This window comes from Suncus etruscus, chromosome 5, assembly GCF_024139225.1.
Source record: "Suncus etruscus isolate mSunEtr1 chromosome 5, mSunEtr1.pri.cur, whole genome shotgun sequence".
Lineage (NCBI taxonomy): Eukaryota > Metazoa > Chordata > Mammalia > Eulipotyphla > Soricidae > Suncus > Suncus etruscus.
Window position 1 is genome coordinate 77180495 of NC_064852.1, and position 12972 is coordinate 77193466.

At 37.8% G+C, this 12972-nt stretch overlaps 1 non-coding gene across 1 annotated transcript; it reads left to right on the forward strand.

The window, feature by feature from the left end:
* The first annotated feature begins 3116 nt into the window (after positions 1-3116).
* LOC126010436 (U6 spliceosomal RNA) lies at positions 3117-3223 on the forward strand. Its single transcript, XR_007496466.1, has one exon. It is a non-coding gene; the product is annotated as a U6 spliceosomal RNA (small nuclear RNA).
* Positions 3224-12972: the final 9749 nt, after the last annotated feature.

A 12972-nucleotide genomic window follows, 5' to 3' on the forward strand; every position in this document is an offset into this window, starting at 1 on the left:
AAAAATGCTAAGGATAACGAAAAAATGTATATATTAAAATAGAACAAATAAATAAAACTGAGTTAAAAAGAAAAGGTATGGGCCCAAAGAGATAGCATAGTGGCGTTTGCCTTGCAAGCAGCCGATCCAGGACCAAAGGTGGTTGGTTCGAATCCTGGTGTCCCATATGGTCCCCCGTGCCTGCCAGGAGATATTTCTGAGCAGACAGCCAGGAGTAACCCCTGAGCACTGTCGGGTGTGGCCCAAAAACCAAAAAAAAAAAAAAAAAAAAGAAAAGGTATTCGAATAAAACAAGTGGTGGAGGAGGCTACTTGTATATTTAGGAATACACATCTTAAGATGTATTGTTATACAGGTATTGAGCTTCCATAGGCAATATAAGAATCCCAATTAAGTCTTTTGATATATTCTTGTGGGGAGTAAAAGCCAAGCTACTTTTCGTTTTTATATGGGCACAGTAAAAAAAAGGGGAAACCATAGACACAGAAACAAGATCTTATCTTCGAGGGATAAGAACTCACTTTTTATAGCAGAAGGGTGCCTCCCATCCTGAACATGTGTCATGTGGATACAACCAGTCCCCAGGAGATTGGACAGTCTAATCCGAAACCCCAGATCCCCGACGTAGAAATGATACAGCTTCAGGCTATACCACCAGGAACTATGCTCCATTGGGAGATTTATAACACTACTCTGGCACCAACTTGTGCCAGTTTTAATATGACAAGGAAAGGAAAACTTGACCTAAGACCAGGCTGTCTTATCACATCACCTAACACTAAATGGAAATCAGAAGAGCTATCATCCTTTGAACTGTGAAAAATAAGAGCACCAACAACAGAAAACTGACTTTGACAACTGTGACTGAACAGAGCCTACCTTGGGACTAATAAGGAAAACCCTACCCTAGGCTGTAGTCCAGGACAAATAAACAACAACAACAACAACAAGAAGATGTCTTATTGCAGAGGTCCAACTTGGACAACAGACTGAGCAGAACCTTTGGATCCATAATATCCTAGGCTTCGGGTTAGGGACTGAACGAAAACAGGGAGCAAGTGTTACAGAAGAGTGAACACCCCAACAATGATGGATAGGAACCTCCCTAGAGACTCTATCCTAGACCCTGACCTTTAACCTGCGCAAATACCAAGATCGCTAGCTACAGTGGCTTGATTTTCTCACACACAACTGAGAGGAAACTTTCCTGGCATCACAAAAAGCCTTTGGGATGGGGTAATGAGTATATAAGGAGCCAGGGGTTGATCCCATGATGGTATGCTTCAAGGATAGAGAAACCCTGAATCTCTTAGGCCACGGGAATTCCCTTTCTTCCCCAATGCTAACTGTGCCTATGCAAAAAAAAAAAAAAAAAAGTGGGGGAATGCCAAACCCTACCACTCCAGCACCCATGCTTTTTCTTGTTTTGTTTTGATTTGTTATTTTTTTACTTTATTTTCCTTCTCTTTTTCTTCCACTTTTCTCTTTCTTTTTCATGCTTGTGGTTATTATTTAGAGATTTATTTTTATTTTTTATTTGCCGGGTCCAGTTTTTTTCTTTTTTCTTCCATTTTTCTTTCTTTTTTTCTCTCCTTTCTTTCTCTTCTTTCTTTCTTTCTTTCTTTCTTTCTTTCTTTCTTTCTTTCTTTCTTTCTTTCTTTCTTTCTTTCTTTCTTTCTTTCTTTCTTTCTTTCTTTCTTTCTTTCTTTCTTTCTTTCTTTCTTTCTTTCTTTCTTTCTTTCTTTCTTTCTTTCTTTCTTTCTTTCTTTCTTCTTCCTTCCTTCCTTCCTTCCTTCCTTCCTTCCTTCCTTCCTTCCTTCCTTCCTTCCTTCCTTCCTTCCTTCCTTCCTTCCTTCCTTCCTTCCTTCCTTCCTTCCTTCCTTCCTTCTTTCTTTTTTTTCTTTTCTTTTTTCTTTTTTGGTAGTTGTCACCAATTTTTTTCCCCCTTTTTCTTATCCTTTTTATCTCCATTGACGGTGGAATGGATGCTCAATCTACAACAAGCTGTAAAGTGGAGACCAGTTGCACTAGCATACTGGGGGGTAGAGGAGGGAGATATGGGATGCATACTGGGAACAGGGGCGGAGGGAGGACAGCACTGGTGGTGGGAATGCCCCTCATTCATTGTCACTATGTACCATAAATGATGCAGTGAAAAATTTGTAATGTACTTTGGTTACAATAAAAATTAAAAAAAAAAAAGAAATGAAACTTAGCTATGAAATTGGCACAAAAGGCAAAAATGAATGCTGTCAATGAGGGAGCCTCAGATTTGATCCCTGACCCAAATGGTTTTCTAAACATTGCATCAGGAATATCCCCTGAGCACTAACAGGTATAACCCCCTCCTCTAAAACAAAACAATATAAAACAAAACAGCAACAAAAAAAACTCAACGAAACAGACATGGAGCAATGACCTTTGATATTTAACCAAAATGTGCATGGTGCATATGTATATATGTATGCATGTATGTATGTATGTATATATATACATGCAGAAGCTTCAACTATGTTTCGTTTTGTTTTAGGTCACATTGGTAGTATTCAGATGTTACCCCCAATGGTACATACAGTGTTAAGGTCTAAACCCAGGGCTTCTGTATATAAAGTTTATATTGAGCCATCCATGAGCCGATGTTCTGTTTAGTGCAGTATTGAAATGAAAGACATAATATATTTTGGTATCATATAGAAACTTTTCATCAAAGGAAAAGCCTACCTCCATACATTGTGCCATTTTTTAAAATAAAATTAATTTTCTCTGTGGTTTTGAAGAATATTAGAAGTTACCCAAGATATTATATTATTTACCTGTTGCTACTACAAAATTAAAAACTGGAAAAGAAAGAAAATTATATTTAACATTTGCAATGCTTTATTATTGTGTTTAAAGCCATATTTTCATCATATCTAAATTTATTAATATATTGCCATCATAATTATTATGATTTTGCTTTTTTTATTGGTGCTATTTAAACCCAGGGTCTCACATATGAAAAATTATTACTCTGTATATAAATTATTTAAAATTATTTTAATATGATAGTAATTTATAGTTTACAAAGTCCTTTCAGAGTAATCACAACAAATTTTTTTTTTTTAAATCTACATTGGGTGCTCGCTTCGGCAGCACATATACTAAAATTGGAACGATACAGAAAAGATTAGCATGGCCCCTGCGCAAGGATGACACGCAAATTTGTGAAGCGTTCCATATTTTTTGAAAGACATTCTTGAAATAACTTTCAGACACAAAAGAGAAAAGAGCTGGAAGTTACAGCTCACCTCATGAAGCTCACCACAAACAGAGATGAGTTTATTTAAAGAAATAACTACATTTTGAACTATCTTAATAATGAGAATGTATGAGGGAAATAGAAAGCCTGTCTAGAGTAAAGGCGGGGGTTTGGTGGGGAGGAGGGAGATTTGGGACATTGGTGATGGGAATGTTGCATTGGTGATGGATGGTGTTCTTTGCATGACTGAAACCCAAACACAACCATGTATGTAATAAAGTTGTTTAAATTAAAAAAAAATAAGATAAGTAAATTTAAATTATTAAATTTAAATTATTTAAATTATTGTCAAAATTTAAATTTAAATTATTGTCAAAAATTATGATTCAATCTATATTCTTTAGATTGTAGTTATTAGAGTTAGATTAGTAGTTAATAAAAAAATTGAACTCATATTACTCATATTAAAGTGTTCAGTGTAAGAATGTTTAAGAAATTTCAAATAGGATTTTCAGCCGGCACGGGCTGGCTCCTGGCAGACCTCCGTATGTGCCAGGGGCCACTTGGCCCGGCCTAGGGTAGGGGGGCCAGGACCTGGGTCACCCGACCCCCCTCTCCCCCTTTCCTCCGGATCTCCAGGTGGGTTTCTGGGAGGACCTGATGGGGCACCCTGGGTTTTCCCCACTCCCAGGCCAGCTGCGGAGATTGGCCTAGGTGGGTCTTGAGCTCTGGTCCTTGGGGCCTGGGAGGGCTTTCCTCCCTTCCTGGGGCAGGATTTTCAGCCGGCACGGGCTGGCTCCTGGCAGACCTCCGTATGTGCCAGGGGCCACTTGGCCCGGCCTAGGGTAGGGGGGCCCGGACCTGGGTCACCCGACCCCCCTCTCCCCCTTTCCTCCGGATCTCCAGGTGGGTTTCTGGGAGGACCTGATGGGGCATCCTGGGTTTTCCCCACTCCCAGGCCAGCTGCGGAGATTGGCCTGGGGTGGGGCTTGAGCTCCTGAGATTGGCTTGGGGGGTGGTGTTTGATCTGTGGGGTGGCAGATAGTTGGTCAGTTATACTCAGGCTGTCACTGGCAATTTCATACTAGTCTATATGATGCAAACCGCGCGGGGGCTAGCGCCCGTATTCTCTTCCCAACCATCAGTACCCCCGATTTACCCTTCTTAACTTCAATAATACACAGTTCTAATCTCAGACCAAAGACATACAGTGGATCTAACAATCCCAGAACTATTTAGAAGGACATAAATTGCACACATATATCTTTTGAATATTTTATGTATATTTTCTTTAACGGCTGTAACTCTCTCTATATTCTTCTACCATGATGTTTCTATCCACTTTTCATCTTGTCTTTTCTTTGTAAGCTGTTCAATAAGGATTGTTGGTGGAACTGTCCCTCAGTTTAATGCCTATGATTGAACTATGTCATGGAAATTGCAGGTCTTGTTCCTATTGCCTCCAGATGCACCAATAACGCTTCATGGCATTGATCCTTCTTTGCATAGACACATTAAAATAGGAAAACACTATACCTACAGATAAGTTCTTATCTAATAAATCTCAGTACAATGTACCTTACACCCTGAACATTGATATAATGCCCTGGCACAGGCCTCAGAAGAATGGGAATCCTCCATTCACGCCAGAATCAGGCAAGCTATCTACGAAACATCCAAGGTCTTTTATAGCAACAGCTGGAAGCAGTCCTCTACCAGGAAAGACACTACCAAGGGTCTGACATCGACCTCCTAAAAAGAGACTTCCGTTTACACTGAGAAGAAGAGGAAGCAGTCCTCTACCAGGAAAGACACTACCAAGGGTCTGACATCGACCTCCTAAAAAGAGACTTCTGTTTACACTGAGAAGACTTGACAACAACAATGACCTGCTCTACAGGACATGGTTCTCTCTAGTGCCCCTTAAGTGTGAGGTGAAATGAGAGGATGCTCTGCACCATCCTGACTGCAATATGGGATATGCAGACTCCAGGACCTTTAATACAGAAACATGATACCAACAACAGAGACTATGTGAGGAATGAAGGTGTATTGCCACTACAGACGATGACTTGAATTGGACAAACTAGTTTGCCAGGAGCCTAGAGTCAGTCCTGTGCCGGGAAACTTCAGGGGTAGGGTCTCCTTGTATTTAGACCATAATTTTTCTTTCCATGTCCCTTATATTTTGGTGGGCCTATGCAAACAAATGCCACTCTAACACCATTTTTTACTATTTTCCCTTGACTCCAATCCTTAAGAAAAACAACCCACTAAAACTTTTGAGGTTAACTTAAACTAGTAAGCATGTGCATGGAACTAGATAAATGTACTTTGCCCTCAATGTTTAAGGAGTTACATAAGTCTAATCTCTTTGGATTATATTGTGTGCTGCTAAGAAATAGTATGTAATACAACTGGGAATTTGAGGGACAAATTAATTGTATTGTACTTGGGTTCAGTTTTGTTTTTTTTAATTTTCTTTGGTTGAAAGATCAAGGCTGGGATATCATCGTTGGGACTACCGAGAATTCTGCTTATGGGTGATTGGGCTTCCACTGTAACTTTACCATGTCCTCTTTCTTTGCATCTTTGTTGTCATAATTAAAATTAAAAAAAAACTGTAGATATTTATTAATCACTGATGCATATCATTAGTAAAGCAAATGACAATGGCATCTGTAAAAAAAAAAAAGAAATTTCAAATAGAGTATATCTGCAGAAATGTGCAGTGTATGTTCAGAGAAGTCTATGAAAAAATATTGTGATATATATGACAAATATTTGGGAAAAGCTGATTGTTTTGAGAATGATGTATATATTTAAACTTTGATGCTATTATAGCCAACTTTTACTGTGCCTATGCAAAATAACAACTACGTTCGTAAGTTCTGATCTGGGCTTCCCACCTTTGGTGGAGAAAAGTAAAACAAAACTTTTGTAACTTTAAAAAAAAATCTACATTGGGGTATTCTGATTTTTTGCAATACTGTTAAGGATGGTATCATGTATACATTATTCTAACACCACACTGTCACCAGAGAGTCCACTTTCATCCAGTAAGGTCCCAAATGACCCTCTCATACAAGCTCAGTTATAACCAACTCTCCAGTTATGTTGCCTTTGTTCATTTATTGCTTGCTATCTTGGTGTCTATTTTTAAATCCCAGGCATGAGAGAGATCATTTCCTTCCAACTCACTTTACTCAGCATGATACCTTCTAGCTCTGAGAATATGCCACGGAGAATTGCATAATTTTTGTCTTCTTATAGCTTCGTAGTATACCATTGTGTATCTGTACCATAGTTTCTTGAGTTATTCATCTGTTGGACATTTGGGTTGTTTCCATATCTTGGCTATAGTGAACATAGGTGTGAGCTTATATCCTTTCAAACTAATGTTTTTGATTGGAGGAAAGTAGATGCAAAGAAATGGTATCACTGGGTCATGTGGAAGTTGTGGTCTTACTTTTTTTAGATATCTACAAACATTGCTTTTCCTAGAGGTTGAACTAGTTGAGATATCACAAGAATGAATGAAAAATTTTTTCTTACTACTTATTTGCCAACATTGACTATCCAGACTTTGTCCTAACAAGATTCCTCTCACCAGTGTCCCCAGTTTCCCTCCTAATTCTCAGCTTTTCCTCTTGACAGGCACGTTTTCAGATTTAGTTGTAAGATTCTCACTAGTGTGAAATCATATCTCTCTCTCATTTTTTTTTTTTTTTGGAATTTCCCCAATAGATGAGCACTTTTTTTGAATCATACTCAGGGGTTATTTCTTGCTCAGATTCTCCTGGTGAGATTCAGGAGGCCATATAGGTTTTCAGGAATCAGTTGTTCCTGTGCAAAGCAACTATACTTGACCTGCTGTACTATATTTTCAGCCCTAAGATGATGAGCACTTTTTCAGAGGCCTACAAACGAACCATCTGTATGTCTTCTTTGGGGAAATGTCCATTTTTTCCCTCTCCCATTTTTTGGATAGAGATGCTGAATTTTTTTTGTTGTGTTGAGTTTTATAAGTGCTTTACAGATCTTGTTTATTAGCCCTTTATCTGATGTATTATCTTCAAATATTTTCTCCCTTCCAGTAGAGTTTCTTTTTATTTTAGTTTGCAGTGTTCTTCTTCTTCTTTTTTTTTTTTTCTTCAGTACAGAAGCTTCTTAATTTGATGTGGTTCTATTTGTTTATTTTTGTTTTTGTTGTTTTCACCTCTGAGAAATAACATCAATTTGTCCACACAGAAATCTCCTTCCAGGTAGATATTGATTTTAACTCACAGTGCCTTTGAGTCATATTACCTAGTTTAAAATACTGGTTGTTTTCAGTCCTAACTCTAAAAGTATAAAATCAGATTATTTGAAGGATTAGATGAGTTAATATACATAAGACATGTACTACAGTTTCTGACATAAAATAAGCACTATAAAAGTTTTTTTTTTTTTTTTTGTGGTTTTTGGGTCACACCCGGCAGTGCTCAGGGGTTATTCCTGGCTCCAGGCTCAGAAATTGCTCCTGGCAGGCACGGGAGGACCATATATGGGACGCCGGGATTCGAACCGATGACCTCCTGCATGAGAGGCAAACGCCTTACCTCCATGCTATCTCTCCGGCCCCGCACTATAAAAGTTTTAATAATTATTAGTTATTTATACTTTTCCATTCCCAAGTTTCAATAATATTTAAAAATTAACCTAAATATTTAATAAATGGTAAGTTAAAAGTATAGGGAAAATACCACATTCTTCTGATGCTAAAGATAATATATCCACATATTTTTATTTATATGCCATGAGTTTCCATAGTTAATAGTTCCATGCACACCTCATTTCCAACTCTACACCCACCACCAGGGTGCCTACTTCCCTCCACCATTGTCCCAGAAATCCCTCAAATCTTTCACAGACATGATCACTTTTAGTAAACTCAGTTCTGTAGACAAGGTCCTCATTTCTGTTGCAAAAGCACCAATTAAAAAAGACATTTTATGGGGCTGGAGAGATAGCATGGAGGTAACATGTTTGCCTTGCATGCAGAAGGTCGGTGGTTCTAATCTCGGCATCCCATATGGTCCCCTGAGCCTGCCAGGAGTGATTTCTGAGTGTAGAGCCAGTAGTATAACCCCTGAACACTGCCAGGTGTGACCCAAAAATCAACAAAAAAGGAATTTTAATACTTTTTTAAACATAATTTGAGTTTACTTTAGAATTTATTTCCTTCATATTCCCCTTCTCCCTCCCATCCCTTTCTTCCTCAGATCTTCACTTCCACTTAATCATTTTTTCTCCTCACCCTCATTCCTTTCCTAGATTGACTAACCTTACAACTACTGGTACCATCACCTCCAGTAGCAGCAATACCACACTGGTAAAATAGGTTGCCAGCAAACTTGAAAGGAGCTTATGCTGATATATATTTTTTACAAATTTAGAATGAAAACACAATGAAAGACATGTTGAATCTTCATGAGTGCAGGGCGAGGCAGGGTGGGGTGGATAGTGAGAAAGTTGACCTCAGATGAGAACAACCACAGACTTAAAAAATAAACAAAAGTCAGAGAAGTAGAAGGGTGCAGTTTGGACTCTGAAAAGAAGTCCCAGACAGGAATACATAAGGAAGAGGACAGTGTGAAACAGGATAATGATAAATTGACTACAACACTCTGTTGAAAGATCAGTTTCTTTCATCACTGCAGTAAATACATGATGAAGCAACAGAAGAGACCCATGACAAATTATGAGAGTATGGAAGAAAAACTAAAATCCACCTCAACTGGGATAGGTGGACAGAATACCTTAAGCTGTATGCTCCCATTGAGGAAGCACTTCTGCAGTCACAACTTCTTAGGAATAAATGCCCATTATTTGATGGGATAAAAATCTTCCAAGAAGATAAAAAAGGAAGAAGGAATAAAGGAGGGAAGGAGGCAAGAATGGAAAGAAATGGAAGATATGTTATGGTTTGAAGGCCATATTTTAGTAGATAGTCATATAGTGCTATATATTTAACCTGAAGTTATACTCTTATTTATTGACACTTTTGAGACACACTGGTTGTGCTCAGAGCTTACTCCTGATTCTGTTCTTCAGTATCACTTCTGTCAATGCTTAGGGGACCATAGGTGGTGCTGGGGTTAGGCAGTTTGCAAGACAATAACATTTTCTACTCTACTATATATCTCTAGCCCTGTACTTTAATTATTTTTAATCTCTGGGCATTAGCCAAAAAGTTAGCACAACAAAATGTGGTCTTGGTGAGCCCAGAACTCACAGGTAATGCTCTATTAGATCAACTATCATTGGCCCACACCAGACTGAGCTCTTCTAGGAGTGTCCCCTAACCCCAGAACTCCTGGATTTGGATTTTAAAAATACCATAGGTGGGGGCTGGAGATATAATACTGCAAGTAGGGTGTTTGCCTTACATGTGGCCTGCCCAAGTTTGATCATTGGCATCTATATAGTCCCTTGAACCCCGAGTGAAGATTATGATTCCAGAGTACAGAACCAGGAGTAACCCCTAAACATTGCTGGGTGTGGCCCCAAAACAAGCAAACAATGTCATAGGTGAAACATTTACTTGAAGATATAAAATACAGCCTTGACATTACAGAAAAAAAGTTAATGAATTTGAACAGATAGCAATAGAAGCCATCCAAAGTGAAAAATAAATGCAGAATACTAAACTGTGTAGTGCGAGGAGTATAAATGGGTAATTTATAAAAAAAATAATTTATAGACTATGAAAATGTTATATTAAAATTGCAATAGTATGTTAGTTACAAGGAGAATCTGATTAAATAGTGTTTATTGCACTTGTTGTTTTAATTTTTAATATCTATTCAGTTGCTTAGTACATGCCAATGGGGTGGCCTGACACTCTGTTTAATTAACTGGACATTAAAGATAAGTTGAAAGTGTTTCTTGTACTTAAGTGGTTCTTATTCTAGTAGACCAGACAGCCATATTAGCATATCCTTTTTGTAAAGTGTGGTGAGCTGAATGAGAAGAAAATACTTTATTTGGCTTAACTATATCTTCTAAAACTTTTGTAAGATACTTTTTGATGAGTTTTGTGAAAATATAATTGTTTTGGGGGGCTATATTTGGACATTTTCTGGAAATACTCCAAGTTTGATATTTGAGGGGTCACTCTTAAAAGAGCGTTGGTATCATGGATTAAATCTGGACCTCCTATCTGCAAACTATGTATTCCAACCCTTTGAGCAATCTCTCTGAACCTGAAAAAATATTCCCCCAAGAATATATCCAGTAGAGAGATTAAACTAGAATGGAATAACTGCAGTAGAATTAGAGATTTCCAGTTAAAAAGATGACTGTGGGGACGGAGAGATAGCATGGAGGTAAGGCGTTTACTTTGCATGCAGAAGGACGGTGGTTCGAATCCCGGTATCCCATATGGTTCCCCGAGCCTGCCAGGAACAATTTCTGAGTGTAGAGCCTGGAGAAACCCCTGAGTGCCGCCGGGTGTGACCCAAAAACTGTGTGTAAAGCGCATTCAGCATTTGTCTGGAGAATAGCATGACTTAGATCTCCAAGCCTGTGCAGAGATGACTTGGAACTTAGGCTGCAAATGCTTCCATGGAGGGCAGATCATGAAGACCTTATTAGAACACTACTGTAAAGTAAATAAAATTTTACGATATTGTGTAGGCAAAATGAAGGGTTTTGTAAGTTACCTGGGCTTTATTTTGTAGACAAAAAAATGCATAAGCTTCCATCTAAGGCATTTGGAGTTAATGAAGGGATTTATCTGCATTGCAATAGAATTACAAGATTAGATTTATGATTAGAAAGATTAAATCAGCAGCAGCATTTTAGATAGATTTAATGGGTTTGAGGTACACTAAAAAGATATTCTAGTAATTTCGAGAAAGACATGACAATTGTTTAAACCATAGGTGGGGTGTATAATGGCAGTGAGAGCAGTTCACTTGGATGCAATATTTTCTGTGCAGAATTTCAAACAATAAAAACCTAGCTAAACATTAATATGTTCTATATTTATCACTATGAGGCCATTTTATCATGATATATGTAATAAAGCACTCTTTTCTGAAAAAAATATTTTGCTGGTCTAAGTTCCAAACAATATCAACGGTTACAAATAGTTTAATAATTGTATTACCTATTATTGCATAAGAAACTACTCCACATTTAGCAACTTTAGCAAGAATTAACTTCCTCACTAGGTTTATATGGGTGAAGTACTTGGGAGTAGCTTAGTTAGCTGGACCTGGATCAAGGTCTCATGAGATTTAGATGCCAGTTTGTAGTGCGGCCATCAGATTGTTTGACCAGAGCTTCTGGATCCATTTTCAAGCTGATTCATGTGGCTGTTGACTAATGTCTTCAACCCTCTCCTTGTGATCCTTTCTATAAGGACTGCCTATGACATGACAGATGAGGGCAGTGGAAGAGTAGCACTTAGTTGGGTAAGAGGTAAGTAGAGAGAAAGTTTAACTGAGACAGACAGAAGCAGCATTGTTTTAATAACCTAATTTCAGAATATCATCAATTCTGCCATACTCAATGAGTCACAATGTGGCAAGTGACTAAATACATTAGAATGTGAATAGTAGGAAATGGGTTCATTGGATGTCAGTTTAGACTTTCACAAGGCATATAGAACCTTTAAATGAACATATCTTATTGCATTTTTACTTATTGTACTTACTCATGCAATGGACATTGTATGCTACATGAAAGTTAGTTCATAAAATATTATTTATTCCCCTTTCCCTTCTCCTTCATCTCTGATAACCAATAATATGGTTCTGCTTCTGTAAATGTATTGATTTGGGTATTTCTAGTTGTGGAATCATATAGTAGATCACCTTCTATGTATGGTTTTCTTCATTTACTGTAATGTTTTGGAGGTGTTCATTCAACATTATGGTATGTATCAGTATTCCACTTCTTTTTATAACTAGATAATATTCATGTATACATTAAACATATTTTTTTTTGGTTTTTGGGTCACACCCTGCCCAGCTCAGGGGTTCCTCCTGGCTCTATTCTCAGAAATAGCTCCTGGCAGGCTCTGGGGACCATATGGGATGCCGGGATTCGAACAATGACCTTCTGCATGAAAGGCAAATGCCTTACTTCCATGCTATTTCTCTGGCCCCATTCAACATATTTTTATACATTCATTTGTGATAGATGTTTGGTTTGCTTTTATATTTCGTTTACTGCAAATTGTGTATTAATGCTGGGAAATATATTTGTTGGGAGGTTGCATTATTAATTTAAAAAAATCAGTAAATATCTAAGTAAATAACTTTGGCATGCACATGTATATCTAGATCTTAAGAGAAGAGGTCATAGATGGTGATAGACTTGGAGCCAACAATTGTATATGGGTCATGGTTTAAACCAAGATACAGGATGAGGTTACCTAAGAACAGCATGTAAAAAAAAGAATAGAAGATCAAAGGAAAGGATTAGCCTAAACGTTCATAGCATATTAGGTGTGGTTACAATCTCCAGATATACTGTGATATAACGCTCAAAATATCCTAAGCACCAAACAAACTCAAGCTCACACTTGAAATATCCTAAGCATCAAAAAGGGCAGAACTTCACATGTTTGCTGACCTAGAGACTTTATAACAGCTATTAACTCCTTAATTAACTTATTCAAGGGGTAAGTCATTTTTACTATCAAAAATACTTCTTAAAGCTGTTCAAGTTGTAATTTATGG